This window comes from Camelus ferus, chromosome 9, assembly GCF_009834535.1.
Source record: "Camelus ferus isolate YT-003-E chromosome 9, BCGSAC_Cfer_1.0, whole genome shotgun sequence".
NCBI classification, from domain to species: domain Eukaryota; kingdom Metazoa; phylum Chordata; class Mammalia; order Artiodactyla; family Camelidae; genus Camelus; species Camelus ferus.
The window spans coordinates 54576465-54601221 of record NC_045704.1 but is presented as its reverse complement, the minus strand read 5'-3'; the positions used below and the strand labels follow the sequence as shown (position 1 = coordinate 54601221).

Genomic DNA, 24757 nt, shown 5'->3' with positions numbered 1-24757 from the left:
GCTGGATCCCTGCCTCATCTCTCTTCACAGGTATGTGTTCTCCACTTGGTACCCAGGTTCACATTCCAAGTCAGCAAACTCAATCCCTCTACTCCCCTGCTCAGCGTCCTTCAATGGCTCCCAGTGGCCCAACCACAAACTCCATGCTTCCACCCACCATCGACGGGCCCTGCAGGTCTGGTCTCGCGTCCTCCTCCAGCCCCATCCCTTTTTCTCTCTCCCTCTCCATGCACCCCCATCCAGGACTGCTGACCATCCACGGCAATCTCAGCCAGCTCCTTGTCCCCAAAAGGCTGTGGTCCCTCCTGCCCTCCTTCTCCTCTTCTACTCTCCAGGTCTCAGCTCGACAGGGCTTCTTCGGGAAACCTGTGACCCTCCAGACCCCATAACTCACCTGGTTGCATCCCTTCCTGTGCCAGGCATGCTCACCACACCCATTTTAATTATTGTGGACTTATGTGTTATCTGTATGATGTTTGCTCCCTGGCCAGGCTGCAGCTTCTGTGAGGTCAGGCCTCCTGTCTGTCTTGGTCCCTGCTCTGTCTCTCTATCTCTGTCTTTCTCTCCCCAGTATCTGGCATGTGGCAAGGGTTCAATAACTTGTGTTGAAAGGAAGAATGATAAGGACTGTCATTGGTCAGGGCTGGGGTGGGGATGGGGTAAGAGAAATTCACAGTCACTCACGGCTGAGTGAGTTCCGCTGTCACAGAGAGAAGGTGCTAGGCACCAGGGGAATGCACTGGACACCAGGAACCAGCAGTGTCCTTGCCACTCTGGCCCCAGGAAGCCAGACTGCAGCAGAATCAGAGGTGAGTTAGCGCAGCTGAGAATAACAGCTAATATCTCCCAAGGTCTGACACACACCAAGCACTCCCAGGGCACAGGGCAAGCACTATCTCCTTTAACCCTCAGAACAGTCCCCTGAGCAGGTGTTTGGCATTCCCACTGCACAGATGAGGAAGCTGAGACTCAGGAGGTCATGTGACTTGCCCAAGGTCACCCAGCTGGCAAGGGATGTGGCCAAGACTGAACTCAGCTGCTGACTTGGGGATCCACGCCCTGACCACTGTGCTGTGATACAAGCAATTTAAAATCTGTGTCCCAACAAGTGGACTTTACCCTAAGGATTTAGGACCTCTGGGAGGTTTTTAATTTTCAGTTTCTGTCTACCAAAGCTGAGATACAGTAGAAAGGGGTTAGGGCTTAAGCTGCCTCAAATTTCCCTGATATCACCTGTCACCAGGCTCAGGAAGTAAGAGCAATTGATCGATTGATCTGTTCATTCATTCACTCGTTCATTCACCTGACAAATATTTATTGAGCATCTGTTTTGTTCCAGGCCCCAGGCTGGCTGCTGGGGATATAGCAGGGAATAAGACAGAAGCCCAGTGGGGCAAAGAGATATCAAACAAATTATCCAAATAAGTAAGCCACTGGAGAGTGGCAACTGGTGCACCAAAAATCAAGATAGGGGGTGATGACAGGTGGCAGAGAGCTGGAGTGCTGTGCAAAAATGGAGGGGAAGTGTGTCCTGGGCCCGTGGCCAGTGCAAAGGCCCAGTGGCAGGAACAAGCTGTGATGCTCAGGGAGGATCGAAGGCCAAAGGGAGGAAGGGTGGGTAAGATATGCCTGGGAGAGACGGGCATGCCACTCCCAGAGGGACCGAAAGGCCCAGTGGGGTTCTGGGGATCATCCCCCATGGGGTGGGTGCTGCAGGGCCGTAGACAAGTTTCATAGCATCACTGGGACCGCTGCGTGGAGGGAGTGGGCAGAAGCAGGGAACAGCCTGGAGGCTCCTGCACAGGTCCAAGTGAGCCATGAGGCTGCTCAGACACTGGCAGGGGTAGTGGGAAGCAGCCAAGTTCTCACCAGCACATGGCCCACCCAACACCAACCAAGGTGGCCTCCATGTCCAACCAACAGGGTTTATCAGTGTACCTCAAAGGCAAACATGTGGGCTCCCCTTCGCCCTTCTGCCCACTTCCAGCATCCCTGCACTATCACAGTCTCCACCGTCTGCAGTAAATGACTCAGCCCTAACAGCACGCCTTGTCCTGAGAACACCAGTGACACCAGGGGCCTGGGGGATTGGGGACATTCTTATTGTGTTTCTCACTGACTGTCTCTCCTGATAGTGTTTCAGTACCATGAGAGCAGGAATTTTTATCGGTTTGTTCCGTGTGCCTAAACAGTGCCAGACATAGAGGAGGTGATGGTTATTTCCTTAACAAATGAAGGAATATTTTCCTAAATAAAAAAAAAATGTCCATCCATGTATTACTTATAATCACCATGCATAACATACTTGGGAAGATGCTTTGGTTATTAGTCTTAAGTATTAAATTAACATTAAAAATAAATTAATAAATTAAAAAAAAAACTCCTTTAGGAAGCAAAGGCACCTCGGGTGCCCGGATGCACCACAGGCCTTTCCTTTGGCTCAGGCCCACCTCTCCCTTTTCAAGGTCTGTCTGGCTGGCTCCCAAACCCCAGCCCACCGACCCCTTGATGCACACAGAAGCCAGAGGACATGGGCTAGGATGCAGCCACTAGGGCATCTAGAAAATCGCTGGACCACACCCAAGGACAGAGACGCAGAAAACCATTCCAAAAATTCCACAAGGGTATACAGCAATACTGCAATGGCGTGGATTTGATTATCCAAACCAAGCAAACGGCCAGCCTGGATGCATTAGAATCGTACCTTGGGCACACAAGCAGAAAGCCCAGAGGCTTCTATTTCCAACCACATCCTCCTGGAGACCCCAAAACAGGGCAGGCCCACACCAACCCCTGGGAACACACTCCAGATGACTACAACATGTGGGATTTATCATGACAGAGGACCTGCTAACCACCTGTGCCAGCCTCTTCTCCTGACCCTGCTGTGGCTATCTCAAGGTGGCCTTGAATAGAAGATGCAACACAGGCTTTTGGGGAAAGGCTGAGTATAAATAACTGTTTGTTTGTTTTTTTTAAAGCATGTATGTTGCTGTTTGAAGCAATATTGGCTAACAGCAAAATGTGGAGAATCAATGAGACTGGTGTTTGAGCACTTACTGTGTGTCTTTATGCAAGTTACCACACCTCTCTGAGCCAGTTTCCTCCAATGGTAAAATGAGAATTTCATAGAATGTTAGGAGCCTTAAAGAAGATACAATTTGTCACGGGCTTAGCCCAGCATCTGGAACACATTAAAAAGCTCAATACAATAAACTATTGGAAGAAACACTAATTTTTTTTATCTCTTAGATCTTCCTCCTCTAAAACCATAATTCTAGTCTTATCACGAGAAAAACATCAGACAAACCCCAATTGAGGGACACTCCTCAAAATACCTGACTGGCGCTCATCAAAAACAAGGAAAGTCTGAGCATCTGTTCCCACCAAGAGAAGTCCATGGACACATGATGACTAAATGTACTGTGAGCTCATCTGTGATCTTAGGACAGAAAAAGGACATTAGGGAAAAACTAAGGAAATCAAATGAAGTGTGGACTTTAATAACAGCATATCAATATGGGCTGATTAGTTTTGACCCATGTATCATGCTACCGTGGGATATTAACAGCTGGGGAAAGGGGGTGTCGGGTATATGGGAACTCCCTGTACTGTCTTTGTAACTTTTCCTTACATCTCAAACTATTGTAACATAAAATGTTTATTAAGAGAAATTAACTCTGCTCCTACCACTATTGTTGTTACTGTTATCATCACCATGGACAGAGCCTAGACCGGAGCCCCTGGGGCTTGTGAGGGGACAGATTGGAATTGGAAGCTCCCCACCCCCCACCCAAATGCAGCTCTTTGGATTCAGGTGTGAGCTAACGCCAACCAAGGACCTCCTCCCTCCTGGGTACTTTCACACTGTTGGGACAATTTTACAGATAACTGATAATTCCCTGGTAATCTGAACATGATGGTCAGAGCTCCAGAGAAGAAGATTCCTGCATGGGGTAAAGGCTGAGTTAGATAAAAAGGAAAAATTAAATTCTCCACTTGAGGGAAGCTAGGAAACCCAGCTCTAAGAGGTGGGCATTTAAGAGAACATTAAGCAGATTAAAAGTTATTACTACGTGAAGAAGCAGTGCAAGACGTACTGTATGTTTCCGTTTGTTTGACATCCTGGAATAAGCAAGAACCATAGGGATTGAAATCAGACCAGCAGCTGCGGTGGGGGAAGGGACTGGTTACCGAGGGGCACGGAGGAGGGCCGTGGGGGAACTTTTTGGGGTGATGGTAATATTCTATGTCTCGATTGTGATGGTGGTTCCTTGACTGTACACATTTGTCAAAGTTCACACACTGAAAGGGTGAATTGTACTGAATGTAAATTACAACTCAAACCTGCCTGAAAAACACAATGCATGAATGTTCAAGAAAATTTGGAAGATGATGAATAACAGAATGAAATCTTTCAGAAAAAATCGTATCAAGACCTCTCATTAGCACTTTGGTATACTGCCTTCCTGATTATTTTTCATATATAATTTTTTTACAGGTACATGTAATTCTGTAATTCACCTTTTTTCACATAATGTGACATCATACGCACACCCTATATTCTCAACAGTAATCTTCAGAACTACCGTTTTAGCGTCTATTACATATTCAACCACCGCTTGTTTCATCACCACTCCCACTCCCTCCCCTAGATGGTGTGGGGGTTTCATTTTATGTTACTATAAACAACTCCACAATGAACATCCTTGTGAAACATGTTTTTCTAGCCCATGTTTAGGATTATTTTCTTAGGCCAGATTCCCAGAAATGGAATTACTGGGACAAAGGGTAAGAGCATATTTTATGTTATTGCCAAATTGCTCTCATTAAAGAGAAATTAAAAAGAACTGAGGAGCCCTGGCTAAGACTGGGGTCCTTCATCCTGGGCCACCAGCTTGGCTGGGCCCTGCTGTACGCCGCTCTGACCCATGTGAGTTTAGTGTGGCTGCCTGGTAGTCCAGGGCCCGCATTGTAACTGCACGGCATGGGAGCTGGCATCTCTGAAGTCTGCAAGGGGGTCCTTCTACAAGGGAGTTCTTCTGCAAAGGGGCTCTTCTGTAAGTGGGGTCCTGGCTCTTGGAGGTGCTGCTTTCCCATGTGAGTCAGGGAACAGGTCAAGGATGCCTCTGTCCTTTTGCTCTCAGGGGATGACAAGGAACCAGTGTGGGGGTCCTGGTGTTGCCAGACCAGGGAGAGAATATTGCACCTCTGCTCTTGTTTCTGAGATGAGTTTCTTCCCTGCCACTCAACCCCTGGATCTGAGCTAGAGAAAACTGGGCCTGGAGGGAACTCATCAGGGACCCCAGCAACCCTAAAGGTCTTCAGGGCTTACATTCTAAACTCTACACTTTCTCAGGCTTCCCATGTCGCAGAGCAGGCAGGGTGTGGGGTGATGAAAGGTCCCCCAAAACAGTCCCTGACCTTGGCCCCTAATGCTGGCACAATGCCACCAGGCTTTGCCTCCCCTTGCCTTTCTGGGGAGCCAGCCCTCTCCCGCCCAGACCTGCCTGCTGGTTTCCATGGGGATTTCCCTAAAAGGGAGTATGAATCATGACGTCTGCAGGCCCCCAAGACAAGGCTCCAGGCTGACTTAAGATAGGTCGGGAAGGTGCCCAGCACTGTTCCTGGGGAGGGGGAGGAGGAGCTGGGAACACCTTCCATGAGCTTGCTTCCGAGGCTGGAGGAGGGGAGGGTGGTAACTCGTGCCCAGCCAGGGGCCCAGGCTGAGAACAGCGGGCTGCCTGTCGTGGGGGGGCTGCCGCCCTGGCAGGCACAGCACGCTGGGGACTCATCTCTTCTCTCTGTGTGTGGACGTTGCCCGAGTCATGCAGGGGACCCACACGGCACAGCCCCACCGGCACAAGAGAGGATTTGTCCCCAGCCCCCCAAACAAACCCCGGCCTCCAAGGAGAGACATCAAGTCGGAGGGCAGGGGACATTCAACAACAACGAGGGCAATAATAATAGTGGTGATGCTGTTACCTCGGTGGTGGTACCACTGGGAGGCTGGGATCAGGTGAGTGGGCTTCAGCCCTCACCTCCCTCTGCTGCTTTTTAAAAAACTCACTGGGGGTGGGTGGTATAGCTCAGTGGTAGAGCGGATTCTTGGTGTGCATGAGGTTCTGGGTTCAATCCCCAGTGCCTCCATTAAGGGGAAAAAAATAAAAATAAAAAACTGTGATAAATTCACATGATGTAAAATTAAACATCACCCATTTAAAAATGCACAATTCAGTGGCATTCAGTGCTTTCACCATGCTGTGCAACCTCCACCTCAGTTTAGTTGTAAGACGTTTTCATCATCCCAAAAGGAAAGGCCACAACCATTAAGTGCTTGCTCCCTGTTACCCCCACCCCCAGTCCCTGTGACCACCAGTTTGCTATCCATCTCTGGATCAGGCATTTCCCATCAGTGGAATTACACAATATGTGGGTCTTTCTATCTGACTTCTTCTACCTACTGTTTTCAAGGTTCACCCATGTTGTAGCATGTATCCGTACTTTCCTCCTTTTTGTGGCTGAATAATATTCCACTAAACGGATAAGCCACGTGTGGGTTACCCAGTCATCAGCTGGAGGACATCCTGTTTTGGCTGTCGTGAACAGCCTGCTGTGTATCTGCTCTGCAAACACCACCCATACGACACCCCTGCCCAGAGAAAGGCACAGGACTCCCTGGTTAACATTCATCAAGCAGTTACTATGTGGCCAGCACCAGGCTGAGGGCTTTATGTATCATATTATCTCATTTAACTGTACAACACTGGGATTGGGGGGTTGTGTTTATCCCTTTTTATCCATGTGCTACAGAAGAAGAGATGGAGGCACAAACTGGTGATGACATGTCACAAGCCCCTGCTTTTAAGAGACAGACCCTGGATTCAATCTCAAATCCTCCCCACCCAGAGGGTGACCTCCATCTCTATGCCCTGCCCAACTCCTCCAGCCAGACCCAAGCATGCGTGTATCTGGGCACACGCACATTGCAAAGCGCAAGTGCAGAAAGGACCTGGCACAGCGGGGGAGGGGCTCAGAAGCTGCCTTCCCACTGCCACCCAGCCCTGCCAGTCCCCAGGCCACCGACGGCTCAACTCGGCCTCGAGGGCAGAAACCCACACACATGTGATCATTTGGGGAAGGCCTGTCAAGATATTTTGATGCTCTCTTTAATCCCACAAAGGGAAAAAGCAAAGTGGCAGGTAACAATTTGCTGCTAGGTTGGCCAGTCTGGGCCCCAGTCCCAGAGCAAATCTGCTGGAAGGCCTGCCGCACACCCTCTCCCCTTGTTTCCGTAAACCAAAGACACTGAGCATAAGTTAATTCTTTTGTTGCCCCAGGGCTACTGTTATTACCACCACCCACTGGTGAGTGGTGCTGTAGCACACAATGCTCTTGGTGCCACTAAGGGGACAAAGAGCTGCTTGCTGCTACATTTACTGGCTGCAGAGTTTGAGGGATTGTGTCTGTTTCTTTTAGTGGCCATTCTCTTGATGCTGAATGGCTACTTCCTATTGCTGCCAGTGTCCCTTTCCCTGCACCTGATCCTCAAAAGGTGATCGCTCTCCTGATACAGCCTGTGAAATCAGACAGCCAAGCTGGTTAGAACTATGTGTAAAGCAAAAGCAACTGGGTTTTGAGCAAGAAAATCTCTTACGAGAAAAATACATTCTTCTTATGCTTTATGGTGTTTTGTTTGATCTTCTTTTCTTGGTGGTGATTATTCTAAGTTCTTCATAAATAACCCTGGGTCAGCACGGTCCAATAGAACCTTCTGTGATGATGGAAATCTGTATCTGCTCCGTCTGCCTCACCAGCCACCTGTGGACGCCTGAGCACTTGACACGTGGCTAGTGCGATGGTCACCTTGGGACTGACTTCAATAAGTGGAACCCGTTCCATGTGTAACCCAATGCCAGGGCCTGGGGACATGGCAGTGAACGGGAAGGACGCTGTCCCGGTCCTGGAGCTGACAAGTCAGGGAGGAAACAGATGACCCAGGAAAATGAGGGGGCCAGATGGACAGGAATCTGTGTCCTCGGGCACGGCACTTTTCATCTGTTCCCCCTGGGCACCTCTGACGGCCGAGCAACTGAAGAAGGTTCAAAGGGAGTCTGGTAGGGAGCCCGGATGGTTGGAGTGATACAGTCCCCGCTCAGATCCAGCAGAGGCTTCCTGCCCCAGCCCCAAAATCAAGACCTCCCAGGCTGGGAGCACCCCTGCTGGCTCCCCTTGCCCACCTCCTGCATCTGCAGGGCCCCTCCCACCTCCATCAGCCCCCAGGAAGGAAGCCACAGCCCTCCTGGGAGGCAAAGACCACCTCTGTGACAGACTGAAAATGGAGGCTCTGAGCAGGCCTATGTCCTACCCGACCACACACAGCTACTCAAGACAGATGGAAGAGAACCGAGACCTTCGGACTTCATGTCCTGGCCTGTGTCTCTAACAGCCTAGTGAGTTAAAGATGGGGTAGGGGATGCTGCCACAGTGTGAGACCACATCATCCCCCAGCAGAACTGGTGACCCTGCTGGTTACCCCTGGACGGGACAGAACTGGAAAGGGGCCAGAGGGAGCTTCTGGAGGCCTGCCTGGTGCTGTTCTAGGTCTTGATTCAGGGTGGTAGTGACACAGTGCATTCATGTTGTTAAAATGCATCAAGCAGGACATGGCATGTGTTACGCTTTGATAAAAAGGCTTTTTTTAAATGAGAAGTTCTAGAGTCGAATCCAAACCTACCACTTGCTGGCTGTGTGGCCTTAGGCAAGTCATTTGTCCTCTCTGAGGCTCCAATTTCTCCTAGGTAAAAGTGAGGTAGTATCCACACCCAGGAGGATGGCTTTTTTTTTTTTTTTTTAAGACAGTAACAGGTGTTGGAGAAGATGTAAAGAAGCTGGAACCCTCTTACACCGCTGGGGGGAATGTGAAAGTGGGCAGCTGTCTGGCAGTTGTTCAGAACGTCCAACAGTTTCCATATGCCCCATGGGGGAGTTTCATGGTATGTCAATTATATCACAACAAAAAAGGTGACAGAATACAGATCTTAAGGGTGTTTGTGGAGAGCAATTAACTGTACACAGCTCAGCACCTCCTGAGAAGTGGGTACAGTTCACTTCTCTCAAGGTCACCCCAAGAGGGCATTACACCCGGCAGCCTGGGAGAGATGGCTGGACAGGGCTGCGGACAGGGATGGGGCTGCGGACAGGGACGCGGTGAGATGAGGGTGCTGTGTTGCGCTCAGCTCCCAGCACAGTGTCAGGTGCTAAGCAGGAGCTCATGACACCCAGGCGATCATTTTCAAGCCTCAACAAGAAGGAAGAAACGTGCTTTACACAAACACCCTCCAAGTCCCTCCATCAGCAAAGATGACTCCAAAAAGACAGATCAGAGAGGAGCTCTCCAGCTTGGAGTTAGCCTGGCCCACAGGAAGTGATCAGCCAGCTCCAGGTGACAGGTGACAAGCAGGACCCCCCTCAGTGATGGACGGTCAGGCCCCCGGATGGACATCCCAGGAGCCCTGCCTAATGCAGGCTCGCCCACCTCATCCCGCCCTATCCTGCCAAGTACCAACCACAGCCCAGCCCTTCTTGGGAGCCCGGGAGGGGCCGCCCAGGGGGCCATGAGATCTTCAGGACAGAAGGTAGAGCCACTGGCCCCCTCTTCCCTCTGCTGCAGGCTGGGCCATGAGGGCAGGGCGGTGTTTGGGTCTGGCCAAGGCTGTTCTCCATGGACTGAGCTCCGCGGAGACAGTCAGGAGGCATGTTCTGGCTCATTAATCATGAGTCAGCCATGGCAGCTGCCCCCTTTTATGGCCAAATGGGTCAAGAAGTTTAATAATAGAGCAAAGGACTGATATTTTCACGTTCAGACCCTTCCAACCCCAGTCACCACCATGGGCATGGGAAGACAATGTGGAAATCTGGGCCTCCAGAGCGTGGCTCCCTGATGCCTTTGCCATCACAGTGGCAGATCAAGGCTCTTGAGGGCCAGGGCACAACGTCAGCACACTTCCGACCACTGGGTCAGCAAATATCTTTGAGGATCACAGCAGCCATGAATCAGCACATCCCAAATGCCAGGCCCTTGGCTAAGCACCACTTCATTGATTCTTCACAAGAACCCAGGAAATGGGTACTCCTGGGACCGCCATCTGGTAGAAGGAGGCACAGAGAGGTCATGGCTGGTCAGCAGAAAGAGGCCAGGTCCGGTTCACTGTGCCATGTCCCCTGCCCATCCTGAGACAATGTCCTGGGAGCCCCAAGATGCCCAGGGTGCCCCAGAGTGGGCTTCTTGATTGGGGTATGGGGGCGTGGTCACAGAGGTCATGACAACACAAAGTGACAAGCACCATGGCTGCAGATGTAAAGTACAAAGGGCAGGCAGTGGGAGGAGTGCTCTGGAACATTGGGGAAGGCTTCTCAGAAGAGACCTTTGAGCTGGTGTGTAGGGGAGTGCCAGGCACACCCAGCAGAGGGAAGGGAGGGCACAGGAGCCCACAGTGTGCGGGATGCTGGTCTGGGAATAGGGAGTGGTTATGTGAGGCTGGAGGACTCCCCTTCTAGCAAAGTAAGACAGGACCCTAGACCAGGAGCACAGCCCTCGACAGCCCAAACTTCTCAAATTCTTGAACATTCTCTCTCTTTCCTCCTATCTTTTTAAAAATTAAAGCATGCCATATAGACAGTAAAGTGCAGAGGTGCATGAATCTGAAGTGCTTGGCTGCATTCTTTTTTGCATAAGCACAGCCCCATGTGCCCACCACCCAGGTCAAGACATGAAACGTCTGCAACGCCTCAGGAGGCAGGCTCCCTCGCACCCCTCGCAGGCAGCACTGCCTGGCCGTGTCTGCTGTTCTAGCACCCAGGGTTAGAGATGGGTTCTGGGCTGTCCTACAAATGGAAAGCACACGGTAGATGAGCTTTTGTGTCTGGCTTCTTCTGTTCAGAACCACGTTTGTGAGATGCATGTGTCTTAGCTTATCCCTCTTTTTAATCGCAAGGCAGTGGTCCTTCCTAGGTACCACTGGTGTTGATGGATCTTTGCATGTTTTCGCTTTGGGGCTGTTGTGTATAAAGCTACTTTGAGCATTTTTGTACTTACTGGGGGAGGAGGAGGGGACAGTACTCTTTTAGGTAAATACCCAGGAGTGGGATTCCTGGGCCACAGGATAAATTGCTTTTAGAATATACTTTGTGGGGAATTCTAGAGAAGTTTAATATAAACACGAGCTCCTCGGTAGAGTGTGCTCTTCTCCCGTACCCCCGCCTTTGGGAGAACGGGACTCCTGAGTCTTGCAGATGGAAGCAGCTGGTGACGGAGCTCAGTTTTCTCAAAAGGTGGAACACATCTTTCACACAGGCCTCTGGGAGCCACAGGAGAGACAGCACCCTCCTCAAAACTGGACTCAGAGCCCCCGAGGATGTGGTGGCAACCTGGAAACTTTTCTTATGGTTAATGTGGCAGAAAGGGATGTAGTCTCTAATCCCCTCATGTTCAGTCTCCTCGCTGTGCTCAGCGAAGACATTTTTGCAGAAGGAAAGGGTATTTTTACTAAGATGAGAGCTTTAAGCTAAAGGCTGGGAACAGCCACTGCATTTTTGGGTTATTACTAGCATTAATTTAATTCCATCATCACCTGCCACTGTCACACAGGCCCTTACCCACTTGGTGTTCCAGAGGTAAGGATGCCAGCAGGGACCAGACGGCAAATTCTCAGGTGCTCACAGACACGTGCTAGTTGATGGTGTAAGTCAGCTGGGGAAAAACTGCGGTATATGACAGCCTGGAATAAGGGCCCCCTGCCTCTAGGTTCTCCTAGGCAGGGGCGTGCATCAACCCCAGTACCTTCCTGTGCACTGTCGTCAGCTGTCTGTGTGCTGAGCTCCTAAGAATAGGGACCCTGCTGCCTGTGTCCTGAGCAACTGTCTTGGTCAAGGATCATCTATGTGCCTGTGTGTCAACTGCTCACGGACGTCTTCCCACTGACTCCTTAGGAGGACCCAAGAGATGGGTGTCACTGTGATCCCATTTTACAGCTGAGAAAACCGAGGCCCAGAGACCAGAACTAACTTGCCCGAAGCCATGCTGCCAGTTATCAATGAAGCCATGACTGGCACTCCAGCGCTTGGATCTAAACCAGAGGAGGGTCAACACTTTCTGTAAAGGGCCAGACAGTAAATACTTCAGGCTTTATGAGTCACATGGTTTCTGTCCTAACAATTCAGCGGTGCTGCTGTGGTGTGAAAGCAGCTGCAGACAATACACAAATGACTGGCTGTGTTCCAATAAGACTATTTACAAAGACAGGTGGGGGCGGGGCAGGTTTGGACTGGGGGCTACTGCGTGCCCCCAGTGCTGACTTAAACCACTCAAGAGGAGTGTGCACATGGGACGGAAAGATGGATGGCAGAAAACGAGTGGAATGTTTTCTCTCCTCGCTTTCTTTCTAGGACTCAGAGTTAGCTCAGAGTATCAAAAGATGTTTCAGAGGGTGAGTAGGTGAGTGGCTGAATTTGCTATTTATTGTGTCCCCCAGGGCTGGGTCCTCCTGTGACTTCTGAGATGGCTCCAGCAATGTCCCCTCTACCGACTGGCCTTAGCTCTAACCCTAAATTCTGTGGAAGCGTCAGACAAGTTCTGCAGAAATTTCCCAGATGACAAATTTGGAGAAAACCCCCTTGGGCCCATCCCTAAACGAAAGCAAATGACCCAGAAGCCAGAGGATGTGGATGTCCTCTCCCAGTGCCACCCACCTCCACTGGGTGGGGATGTAAGGCTGCTGGGGGTGACCTGGAAGGGCGCTGCCAGGACCCAAGCGGGAAGGACAACCCTCATCTTATCTTTGTTCCCCAAACAACAGGAACAAGCCAGTGTGACTCATTCAGAGAAACTCTGACAGTGTAAAGAAAGCTGGAGACAGCGCCTTCAATCAACACAGCCTTCTAGAAAATTCCGGGAGAAGGGAAGGTGGGAGGAAAAGAACAAGAATGATGTTTTGGTCCAACATGCAAAAGGAAACAGGCTCAGAGGGGTGCAGTAACTCCCCAGGGTCACCCAGCTGGAAGTGGCAGAACTGAGTTGGGACCACCGACCTCTCCGGGATAGGGCTGCCTTGCTGAGGTCTCCGAGCTAGACCTCAGGGTGGCTGAGTATTGCTGCGGTGAGCAGAGTTTCGGAACAATCATTCACCTCGCCCTCTGGCCCAAGGAAGCTCCCTGAAGTCTGTCCCTCAGTGTCCGTTCATTGTCACACACCCCCCCCCACCCCAACCACCAGGATCCGGCATCTCTTCTCCGAGATCATGAAAGACGCCGGGCAGATGCCAACCTACACCTTCACATGTTTTACTTACAGTTTTCATTAAACAGATTAGTTCCGTGCCTGGAGTTTATCCCACTCTCCCTGACAAGTTGAGGGAGAGAAGGAGCCGGGCAACTTTCTATGAAGCCTGAATATGCGAGGGACTTTTCAAGCATCAGTGAACCTTCACAGGAACACGCTGAGGTGTGCAGCACTGTTGCTCTCATTTTACAGATGAGTCAATGAGGCACTGAGACACAGAGTCACTCACAAAGGAACAGTGGTGCCCAAACCTGAACCCTGACTCTTTCAACTCTCGTAACTGTTGTTCAGCCCTGTGAGGATGATGATAATGCTGGCAGCCACGAAGAACACAGAGCAGCCACTGGGCTGCAGAGAAGGGAGGAAGAGGGGGAGAGAGGAGAGAGGGGAAGGAAGAGGCCCGCTGGGGACACACAGTGCGAGGCGTCACTAGGTTTTCCTGTTCTGGGAACTGGCGCTGGCACTAGATAGGCCAGCCCCGGGCCCACTCGGGCATCTGTTGAAGCCACCAGTCTATGTCCAGCAGCACGAGGAGTAAGTGGACTAAGGGTAAAACTCTAATTAGACATGACAATGGTGCACAGGAAAAATGCATGGCTGGCTGCTGGCCCCCAACACATCGCAAGAGCAGAGTGGTGGCCGATGACACCCTGCATTGGGGCAGGCACCACGTGGGCACCAGCCTGGCCGGCGCCGGGCGCAGGTCCAGTGTCGAGCTTTTCTGTCTGTTGGTTCGTTATCTCCCTGTGCTAATTACACCAAGATGGAAGAGGCCGTATTTGATCAGAGCTGCAAGGCTGGCCTCTCACATGCCCTTAAGAGGGTGCACTGTCCTTTCAGGGGTCCTGGGAAGCCACACCGAGGTCATGGCTGGCAGCTGTCTGCCCTGAGCATTTTTCAGCTACTGCCATCTCTTCTGCTCTGTGAGACACAAAATTTGGGGATGAAATCGGATATTGGGACAAGAACTTGGGAAGGTGAACAGGTTTTTTTTCTTGCAAAGAAAGAGAAAGAGGTGTCTCTGTAGGCCTGGGGCTGCAGTGAGTCAGCAGAAGTCAGGGCAAGTGTGGCTCTTAAATTTCCACAATCCAAGGATGCTTTTCTCTCTCTGGAATCACATGGCTGCTACTCTCACCAGTGACATAACAAGCATGTATTGAGCACCTACTGTGTACTCTCACCAGTGACTTAACAAGCATGTACTGAGCGCAACTGTGTGCCAGCAGCATTACAATGATTAGAAGAACATGAACGGTGATCCAGTGTCACCTACAGTGAGCCAGAATAAAACAACCAATATTCAAGGCAGATAGCCATTAAAACTTTACTCGTCTGAAATCAAATTAAAACCACCCTGTAATCACTACATGCCTATCAGAATGGCTTAAAAAAAAGACACTATCAACAGCTCGCACACATCAGGATGGCCACTATCAAAACAAAAATGAAACCCACAAAATAACAAGAGTAGGTGAGAATATGAAGAAACTAGAAATCTTGCGCACTGCTGGTGGGAATATAAAATGTTGCAGCTGCTATGGAAACAGTTGGAAATTCCTCAATTAAAAAGAATTATTATATGATTCAGCAATTCCACTTCTGCGTATATACCCCAAAGAATTGAAAGCTATGACTTGAACAGATATTTGTACATCCTTGTTCACAGTAGCACTATTCTATAGCTAAAAGGTGGAAGCAGCCAAGTGTCTCATCAGTGGATGAGTGGATAAGCAAAATGTGGCATATTCAGACAGTGGAGTACTATTCAGCCTTAAAAAGGAAGGAAATTCTGACACACGTTTCAACATGATGAACTCTGAAGACATTATGCCAAGTGAAATAAGACAGTCACAAAAAAGACAAATACTGTATGATTTCACTTACATGAGGAACCTAGAGTAGTCAGACTCATAAAGGCAGAAAGTAGAAAGGCTGCCAGCGGCTAGAGGTGGGCGCTAGGGGAGGAGGATGGGAGTCACTGTTTAATGGGTACAGAGTTTCAGTTTCTGCAAGATAGAAAGAGTTCTGGAGGATGGTGGTGATGGATGCACAACAATATGAATGGATTGATGCCACAGAACTGTACACTTAAAAATGGCTAAAATGGTCAATTTTATATTATGTGTATTTTACCACAACAAAAAAAAAAATTGAGGAAAAATGATAGTACCCAGCCAGTGACGGCCAGGATGTGGAGAAACCAGGATGCTCATAGCAAGAGCACGAACTAGTACAGCACTTTGGAAAGTAACTTGGCAGTGTTTGCTAGAGCTGACTCACCCGCTCCCTTCTACATCCCAGGATCACCACTCCTAGATACTCCCACGGGACTGTGTGCACGTGGTCACCACGTCCCAGGGATCACAGCAGCACTTCACAAGCGCCCATGAGAAAATGAGAAAATAAACGATGGCGTATTCGTCCAACGGAAAACCATACAGCAGTGAGACTGGAAAAACCACAGGCTTATGCAGCAATATGATGAGTTTCACTGACAAAAGAGTACATGATGTGTGAGTCCATTTATATAAGGTCCAGACACTGGCAAAGGATAGGGTAGCAGTCATCTTTGGGGGAGTGGTGGCTGGAAGGGGACCCGGGGGTGGGGTCTCTGGGGTGGCCACAATCTGTCTTAATCTGGGTACAGGTGACAAGGCCCTGTTCGATGTGCAGATCTGTGTGCTTTTCTGTAGGTATTTTATACCATTTAAGAGAAAAAGTGTCCTTTCGAAAGACCACATTCCTCTGGATCCATGTTGCCCATAAAAGACAAAGACCACAGTGGGGGCTCGCAGAGTGACTCTGTGCTCTTTTCCAGCCATGAGCGCCTGCATCCTTCAACAGAGAGAAGGTACGTGCCAGGTGTGGGGGTGCTGCGGTGTGCAGGACCTGTGCCTGGCCACAGCGTAGACTGCAGACTGAAAAAATGGGATGTCTATACATCCACTGCACACTGTATCTCAAATGTAGACAGATGCTGTCGCTCTGAATGTAAATTTGTTGAAAAGCAAGACTGAGTTCAGGCATTTTACACATTTTCTCAAATTGTAATGGGAAAAGAATCTGGGCTTGGAAGTCAGAAACCCTGACTTCACACCCCCAGCTCTGCCTCTTACAAGCTGTAGACCCTGGGCTCGGGAGCAACTAAAACCTCAGTTTCCTCATCTGTGAAATGGGGATGGTAATGGAGTCTGGCTGGTCAGCGTTATAAGGACTGAACAAGAGGATGCATGTCATCCAAGAACTCTGCAAATGCCAATCTGCAGCACTGAGGACCTACTGTGTGCTGTGAATAAACAGCATCCCTGCTTGTGTAATCTCCTTGGTACAGTAAAAAAGATAAACAAGAAAAAAAGAGACAGAAAAACAGACAAACAAGAAAAATACATCAGACGTCAAATGACAGTAAGTTCAAGTGAAACAAAGTGGATCAGGGTGGGAGGGGATGCCGGGTTTTGACGCAGCCAAATAGTTTCCTAAGAAAGGAGAGAATGATGTCGTCACCAGGCAGAGATCTCACTGGGAAGCTGCTCGATATTTCCCAAGGTAAACCACCCCCGGCCTGAAATGAGACCACCAGATGGTGACACAGCGGGACCAAGCTAACCAGCCCTTCCTACTAAGGGTCAGGGTTCACGGAGGCAGCCCTTTCTAGAGGCAACTGTGATTGACAAGTCTACCTAAAGTCTCTTAAAGAGGTTTAATCTGGGAATAGGGGAAAAAGAGAGAAGAAAGGCGGGGAAAGGGCAGGATCTTTCCCACGAGATGGATTTGTGTGCTTTTCCTGGTCAAAAACAAAAGCAACTTAAACCACGTTTCCCTTTTGTCGCCTAAACAGAGAGTTCGGAGCAGCCAAACAAGGCTTGGGATAATCGGTGTCTCCAGGGATCTGAGGGGCTGGTTCTGAGATCCTAATTGCCTCATTTCACATGGTGTCTTAGCTCTGCAAAGCTGCTGTCCTCTTGGAGGCAGGCAGAGTATAATTCTAGACAAATACACACAATAGCTCTTGGGGAGGCAAGAGCTGGCAGCCACCGCCTTTCAAATCAGAAGTAGGAAATCCCTGACTGTTCTGCCTCAGATCTTGCCTGGGGGCTGCAGGCTTCCACCCCCGGGTTCCAGGACGTGTGACAGGGGAATTTTTCCATGCTAGCTGTTTATGCACAGACCCCATGATCCTTCCCCAAGGAAGCTGGCTGCAGGGCCAGCACCACCTCTCAGGTGCGTGCAAGCTCTCACTCACCACTCAGAGGTGGGATCTCTAGAATCATCATTTAAGTATCGGCTTCTGAAAACTTATATCCACACAAAAACCTGCATAGGGATGTTGATGGCTGCTTTATTTGCCACTGCCAAAACCTGGAAGCAATCAAGATGTCTTTCAGTGGGTGAATAGATAAATAAAGTGTCACATGCGGACAGTGGAATATAATTCAGCACTAAAAAGAAATGAGCTATGAAGCTATGAAAAGACATGGAGGAGACTTAAATACAAATTACTAAGTGAAAGAGGCCAATCTGAAAAGGGGACCTACTGTGTGATTCCAACAATATGACATTGTGGAAAAGGCAAAATTTTGGAGATCAGTGGTTGCCAGGGGTTGGTGGGAGCTGTGGGTTGGGGAGGGATGAATAGGTGGGAGCACAGAGGGTTTCTAGGGCAGTGAAAAGTGTATATCCAGAGGGAACTCTAATTCAGAGCCACCTGCACCCCAATGTTCATAGCAGCACTATTTACAATAGCCAAGACATGGAAACAGCCTAAATATCCATCAACAGATGACTGGATAAAGAAGCTGTGGTATATTTATACAATGGAATACTACTCAGTCATAAAAAATAGTAAAACAATGCCATTTGCAGCAACATGGATGGACCTAGAGATCATCATTTCAAGTGAAGTAAGCCAGAAAGAGAAAGAAAAATAACATATGATATCATTCATATGTGGAATCCAAAAAAAAAAAGGCACAAATGAACTTATTTATAAAACAGAAACAAACTCAGAGACATAGAAGACAAACTTATGGTTACCAGACGGGGAAGGAGGTGGGAAGGGATAAATTGGGAGTTTGAGATTTGCAGATACTTAATAACTACTATACACAAAATAGGTAAATAACAAGTTTCTACTGTATGGCACAGGGAACTATATTCAGTATCTTTAGTAACCTATAATGAAAAAGAATACGGAAAGGAATATATGTATGTATATGTATGACTGAAACATTATGCTGTACACGAGAAATTGACATAACATTGTAAACTGACTATACTTTAATAAAATTTTTTTTAATGTTTTGTATGACACTACAGTGGTGGATACACGTCATTATACATTTGCCCAAACCCACAGAATGTACAACACCAAGAGTGAACCCTAAGGTAAACTATGGGCTTCGGGTATTTGGGGGGATTCTGGTGATATATCAATGTAGGTCCATCGACAGCAACAAAGGGGTCCGTTGAGGGGGGTTGATAATAGGGAGGATGTGTGGGGTGGGGGCTCGGGTACATGCGGAAATCTCTGTGCCCTCTTCTCAGTGTTGCTGTGAACCTAAAATTGCTCTAAAACAATGAAGTCTTAAAAAAAAAATCTGCTCCCCCTATAGCAGGAGAGGAGAGAGACATAGGCTGGTCGCTTTAGGAAGACAGGAGGGGTGGAGGAGAGAGCTGGAATGTGGACTCAGACTGCCTGGATCCCTGTCCTGGCTCTGCAGCTCACTCATGGGGCAGTGAGCTCAACTTTTGTCACTGGAAAGATGGTTAACGATGACTGTGACGGTTATGACGTCCAAGGGAAGTCTGGGAAGCCAAGGACTTTTTAAGCGGTGGCTCTGGGGGTGCAGAGGTCAAGCCAACCATTGCGTCCAGCTCCCCATGCAGACGTGATACAGATTAACTACCCCATCGATTGGACCCTCAGGCATTCCACCTTATCAAATTCTCCCTACCAAACAAAACCTATTTACGACATAAAAATCAGAAGTGATAATATAAATATTTAATAGCTGATACAGCCTAGGAATCAACCAATCGGGACACACACCAGCTGTAAACAGTGGGTCCCACGTCCAGGTGCATTCCACAGGACTCCTGCCCGTGGTAATGAGTCATGCATATCCCCTTTTACACGAACAAAAGCCCCTCTCTCTCCGTCCACCAGTATTCCGCATCAATGCCATGTGCCATGTAACTGGTATTGCCAAATCAAACTGAATACACTGTACTGAGAAACAGAAAACAACCAACCCCATAGATCTGATCTCAAACCCTGTTCTTCACACTTTTCAAAATTAGTAAAAACAGCTCATAGGTCCCAAGAGATTTCTGTGAACCCCCAGAACTCTGCAGCCCCCAGATTTGAATCCAGTCGTCTCTCCTCCTTGAGTTCTGCACCTGCTTGCCTCCTTTACCCAACTTTAAGCACTCACACAGAGACCTCCTCATTCACCTGTCAAGTATCTGCTCCAAGAAAAACATGTCTAGAATCCTTTCCTTTAAGGACCTCTCAGAGTGCGGGAGTCAGACACATCATACACATATATGATACCTGCAGATGTGAAGGCCCGGGAGCCCTGGGGAAGGTGAACTAATTAACTCCACTACTGGGTCATTCAAGAAGCCTTCAGAAAGGATGTGATGTTTGAGCTGGGTTTTGAAGGGTGAATAGGAGTTTATCAGGCAGAGAGATGGAGGTTGAGGGAGATGAATCAGAAAAACTGTGAAGATCCAGATTATGGAGAGCCTTGAACACCGGGCTGTAATGCCTGGATAACTGAGGAAGGTGGGGGCTCCTTAGCACACGAGACATCAAGCAAGCCAACGTGTGTGCGCAGGCCTTATAGTGACTCACCAGGCTGCCCCCAAGGATGGCTGTGGCTACCTGTCTCCAACCAGGTGAGCCTTGAACAACCAACTCTTTCTGCTATTGATGTTGCTATCATAATGGTCACAATAAGCCGTCACCTCAACAAGGGAAAGCCACACTGCAGTCCTAGCTGGTCCTCCCTCTTGGGGACACAGGTGATGGCGTGACTTCTGCCTTGTCCATAAAAAGCATTTCTAAACCTGAGCTACCTAATCGGTGGTATAAAAGTGACTTTCTACCTTCCATTACAGCCTCCCATTACACAATAGGTTCCAAGACCTGAGGGAGCCCAGAAGTTGGATGGCTAGGTGTGGGGTGACCCTATCACCACAAAGAGCTGTTTAGATCCGAGTGAACCCCATTATCTCTTCTGGAAAAAGACAGGAGCACAAATAAATGACAACGTGACGAATCACAAAAGCTAGCTAGAGGAAGTAGTGACATCTGAATGTGAGAATGCCATTTGTTCATTTATTGGGTCACTCATTCACTCAACATTCACCAACAGTATCCTGTGCTCTGTCCTCCAGGAAGTCAGGAGAACAGGGTACATGGTCAGCACGGGATGGGACACAGTGGTACAAACTCTCTGGCGGGGATGAAGAAGATGACAACCACCAATTCTGCAAAGCTGACTCCTGAGAAACAAGCAGGAGTTTGCTGGGCCCAGAAGATGGAAAGGGCTCCGGGGCAGGAGGGAAAACATGTTCGGGGTATGGTGGGAAGTGGGTGTGGCTGCAGCATGGCACCCACGGGGGGAGAGGGTGGGTGATGAGATCAGACAGCTAAGCTGGATCGGGAAGCGTGCGGATGGCCCAGCTACAAGTGTGGGTCATGCCCTGTGCCTCTGGCCATGCCAAGGGGCAGGCTGGAGATCTGGGCACAGGAGGAGTGCGGATGGGGTTCTCCCTAGCCCGGGCCATGCGTAGTAACTGCCAAGGTCAGGCAAGAGGACTGAGAGATGCTAAGTCATGGGGCATCCACAAACTCTGCGGTTTGACGTGAACTTCTCCGCAAAACGGAATGAATTCAAACTGACACAGGCTCCAAGGCGGATGAACCTGGAAACACTACGCTCAGTGAAAGAAGCCAGACACTAAAGGCCTCAGCGTGTGTGATTCCATTTATGTGAAACATCCAGAATAGATAAATCCACGGAGACAGAAGGCAGACGAGTGGATGTCAAGGGCTGGGGAAGCGGGGCGGGCAGAGACTGTTAATGAGCATGGCGGGGCAGCGGGGTGCCTTTGGAAATGACAAGAATATTTCAGAACTAGATAAAGATGGTGTTTTTACAGCACTGTGAAGATACTAAAGGCCACTGAACTGTATACTTTAAAATGGCTAATTTTACATTATGTGAATTTCACCTCAATTAAAAAAAAAGTTTGATATAAACGTAATGAATTCTAAGAACTCTACAGACTTGAAAATGATGGCAGAGCAGTTGGCTTAAAGCCCCTGCTCCTCTGTAAACAGGGGCCTGGGCTGTTAAAGGAAAGTCTCACAAGCAGGTGCCCGGGCCCAGTAGCTAGCAGCGTCCTTCACGGGACAGAGAGGGGGGAGGAACTTGAATCTCAGGGGACTCCTTCACAGGTCATTTCAAGAGCAGAAAATCATCCATGGCATCGAGTCATGTGTTGATAATTCAGATGATGGATGACGCCGGGCTGGTCTGTACAGGATGAAATGGTGTTTATTTCCAAGAGTACTGGCCTCCCTCGTAGGATGAACCAAGCCATTGTGTATTACTGCAATCAATCGATGTCGACATGCCCTTAACTCCAGATCAATGGCCTCATCAATTTCCACGGAAAACTATGACCGCGTTAGGTAAAAACAGGGTTATACTCCTGGCACAGAGAGGGATGATCTTTTATATGTGTACACACACACAAACACACACACACACACACGCTGCCTTGTACTCAGCTTGTCATAAATAATCCAAAAACTGGATTAAGAGTCTGTTTCCTGAGCTTCAGACTCACAGTTTATTCATTCATCAAATATTTATTGAGGGCTTCCTGTGTGCCACGAAAGTGCTTCCAGCATGTTCTGGGTGTCTAGGTGACACGTCATCCAACAGAACAAAGCCCCTTGCCTTTGTGGAGGGCTTGCAGTCTAGTGACTGCCTGCGGGTACCACCACCTTGATGCCCCCCAGGCTCCTCCAGATCACCCCCAGAGCTGAACCCACCCACTGGGCTCCCCAGCTGTCTTCCCAAGCCTGGTTTGTGGCGACACATCTACTAATTGGCCACATCCAGAACCTAACCGCTCAGTCCAATGCAACAGCCCAACCCCCTGAATTCAGTTCATCACCAGGGTCAGATCCAGCTGGCCCTTGTCCCCTTAATTCAGCCGTGCTTTTCTGTGCACGCTACTCCAGTTCCTTCTCCTCTCAGTCTCCTTCTAGAATACTGCAAAGGCTTCCTGTCTGGATTTCCAGCTCCCAGCTTACTCTCTTTTCCTGTCTCTACTAAAACACTGCCACTGGGGTTTTATTCCTGAAACACACTCGCCTTTCTTGTTCCTCTGCTCGACGACTCTGGGGAGCCCCACTTTGCCTTCAGAGAAAACCCCAGCCCTTTGGTCCTGTGTTCAGAAGCTACCAGGATATTCCTCAGATGCTCTGGTCTCTGGCAGAGCCCATGCGGTCAGGGTAAACCTGAAGGACCTGGGCAAAGTCAGAGGGCAGAGAGGAGCTTGGGTCCAAAGAAAAGTATCCCCTCAAACCCCAGTTGGGGGCAACAGAGAAAAGAAGAGGCTGTGAGGCGATGGGCTTTCTTTGGGGATTGGACTACCCCCTCTCCATGCCTTTGACCTGACTGTGGGAAACTCTACGGACAACTTTCATTGACTGCTGGTCCCTCTCTCTGCCCAGGGACAAACATTCCCGATGATTTATTTTTAAAAAGCAAAATCAGGCACTGATTGAGAAAGAATTCAGATTTAGCCCAGGACAGTTGCTCAACAAATAACAAGAATAGACTGGTGGCCGATCAGAGTCAGGGTCAAAGAACAGAGCCTCCTTTGCTGTCGTCTGCGACCACAGCTGTAGGAGAGGCCCCTGGCCCCGACCCCGGGGGCAGGACTCGTGACACGGGGGGGACGTTCACACAGACAAGAGGCTCAGGACTCTCCCGACACTGCTCGCCATCAGCAGGGAGACAGAGGGGCCAGGCAGCCCAGATGTTGGCAGGGTCCCATTTGCAGCCCCAGGAACAATTCCCTCTTTCAGTGCCCAGTCAGGCAGCCAAGGTCAGAGGCAGCACCATCCAGAGCTTACCCTCTGTGCCAAGTCCCTTTAGAAAAATTTAAATAATTTTAGAGAGAAATGTCTCCTCTTTCCATGCTTTAAACAGATCATTCAGAATCTCCTCTGCCCTTTTCTGGATGACATAATCGTCATTCGGAGCATCCATGATCGCACACTGCCACCGTCAGGGGCTCCGGAAGCAGCGGCGAGCTAGCTGCCGGCCCCACACCCAGTATCCGTGACTGCTGTGCACTTCTGCACTTTTCTTTTCCTTCTAGCATTTTCCCCTCTCTCCCCCAAGTCAGGTGCTCCGGCTCTCCAAGGTTGGCATGTCAGTCCTTGAAAGTTCCCCCCACCTCCTCCTAATTTGCGGCTTCTGATTCATGGTCTTGGAAACCCAAGCAGTACACCCGTCGGGGCTGTGCCTGGGGTGAGTCAGGGAGACCCGTGAGCTCCGTGTGTGGCTGCTACCGCCTCTCAGGACGCGTCTTCTGGGGCTTCTGGGCCGGGATTGGGACTGGTGTGGTTGCTGGAAAGGGGCCTCAGAAGAGTGGGGTGTCCCTCGGTCCACTTGCAACAAGGTCCACCACTGACTCCAAGAACAGAGTTCTTATAATTGAATAGCACTGCCACTGAGTCCCAGGCTGTCATAAAGGCCACCCCCTGCCTTCAGGGCAGGTTTTTGATTCAGAGAGGAACTCTTCCAGGTCCCCACTCCTCTGGCCCTGCCTGCCCTGCTCAAGCCCAGTCTGAGAAGTGATTCTTGAAAGCATCACCTTGACCCCATCAAGCTCAGAAAGATGGGGGCTGAGCAGCCAAGTTGGCACAGAAACATCCCAGGCAGGAATTCCCAGGGGCACCACCTCAGCCCTCGGTGCTCCAATGCATGGGGAGCAGCCCCTTGGTCTCCAGGCCCCCCAGGGAGGAGGCAGAGAGCAGAACCGAGGGCCCTGGGCTCTGGGGGTCAGACTCCTGGGGTTCAAAGCCTAGCTCTGACACTCTGAAGCTGTTTGACATGAGGCAAGCAGTTCCATCCCTCTGTGCCTCTGTTTCCCCATCTGTATCTACCTTGAGGGTACTTGCGGGGAGGAAAGAAGACACTGTTCTTAAAATGCTAAGCTCAGCAACTCCTCTCCTAGGTAAAGCAGCCAAAAGGACCGAAAACAGATTCCAACAAACGTGTACATCAATGTGCACAGCAGGTTATTTGCAATAGCCAAGAAGTGGAAACCATACATGTGTCCATCAGTGGATGAATGGATAAACCAAAAGTGGTCTGTCCATAC

At 49.5% G+C, this 24757-nt stretch overlaps 1 protein-coding gene, 1 long non-coding RNA gene and 1 other non-coding gene across 3 annotated transcripts in view; 1 reads left to right on the top strand and 2 right to left on the bottom strand.

Moving 5' to 3' along the window:
* The window catches only part of CMIP (c-Maf inducing protein), a 222913-nt gene that overhangs the window by 82450 nt on the left and 115706 nt on the right, over positions 1 to 24757 (bottom strand). The gene's annotated exons all lie outside the window — the stretch shown is intronic.
* LOC116665839 lies at positions 13 to 13969 on the bottom strand. Its single transcript, XR_004322572.1, has 3 exons — positions 13958 to 13969; positions 4895 to 4897; positions 13 to 86 (listed from the first exon to the last, which is right to left on the bottom strand). It is a non-coding gene; the product is annotated as an uncharacterized LOC116665839 (long non-coding RNA).
* Positions 6079 to 6150, top strand: TRNAT-GGU. Its single transcript has one exon. It is a non-coding gene; the product is annotated as a tRNA-Thr (tRNA).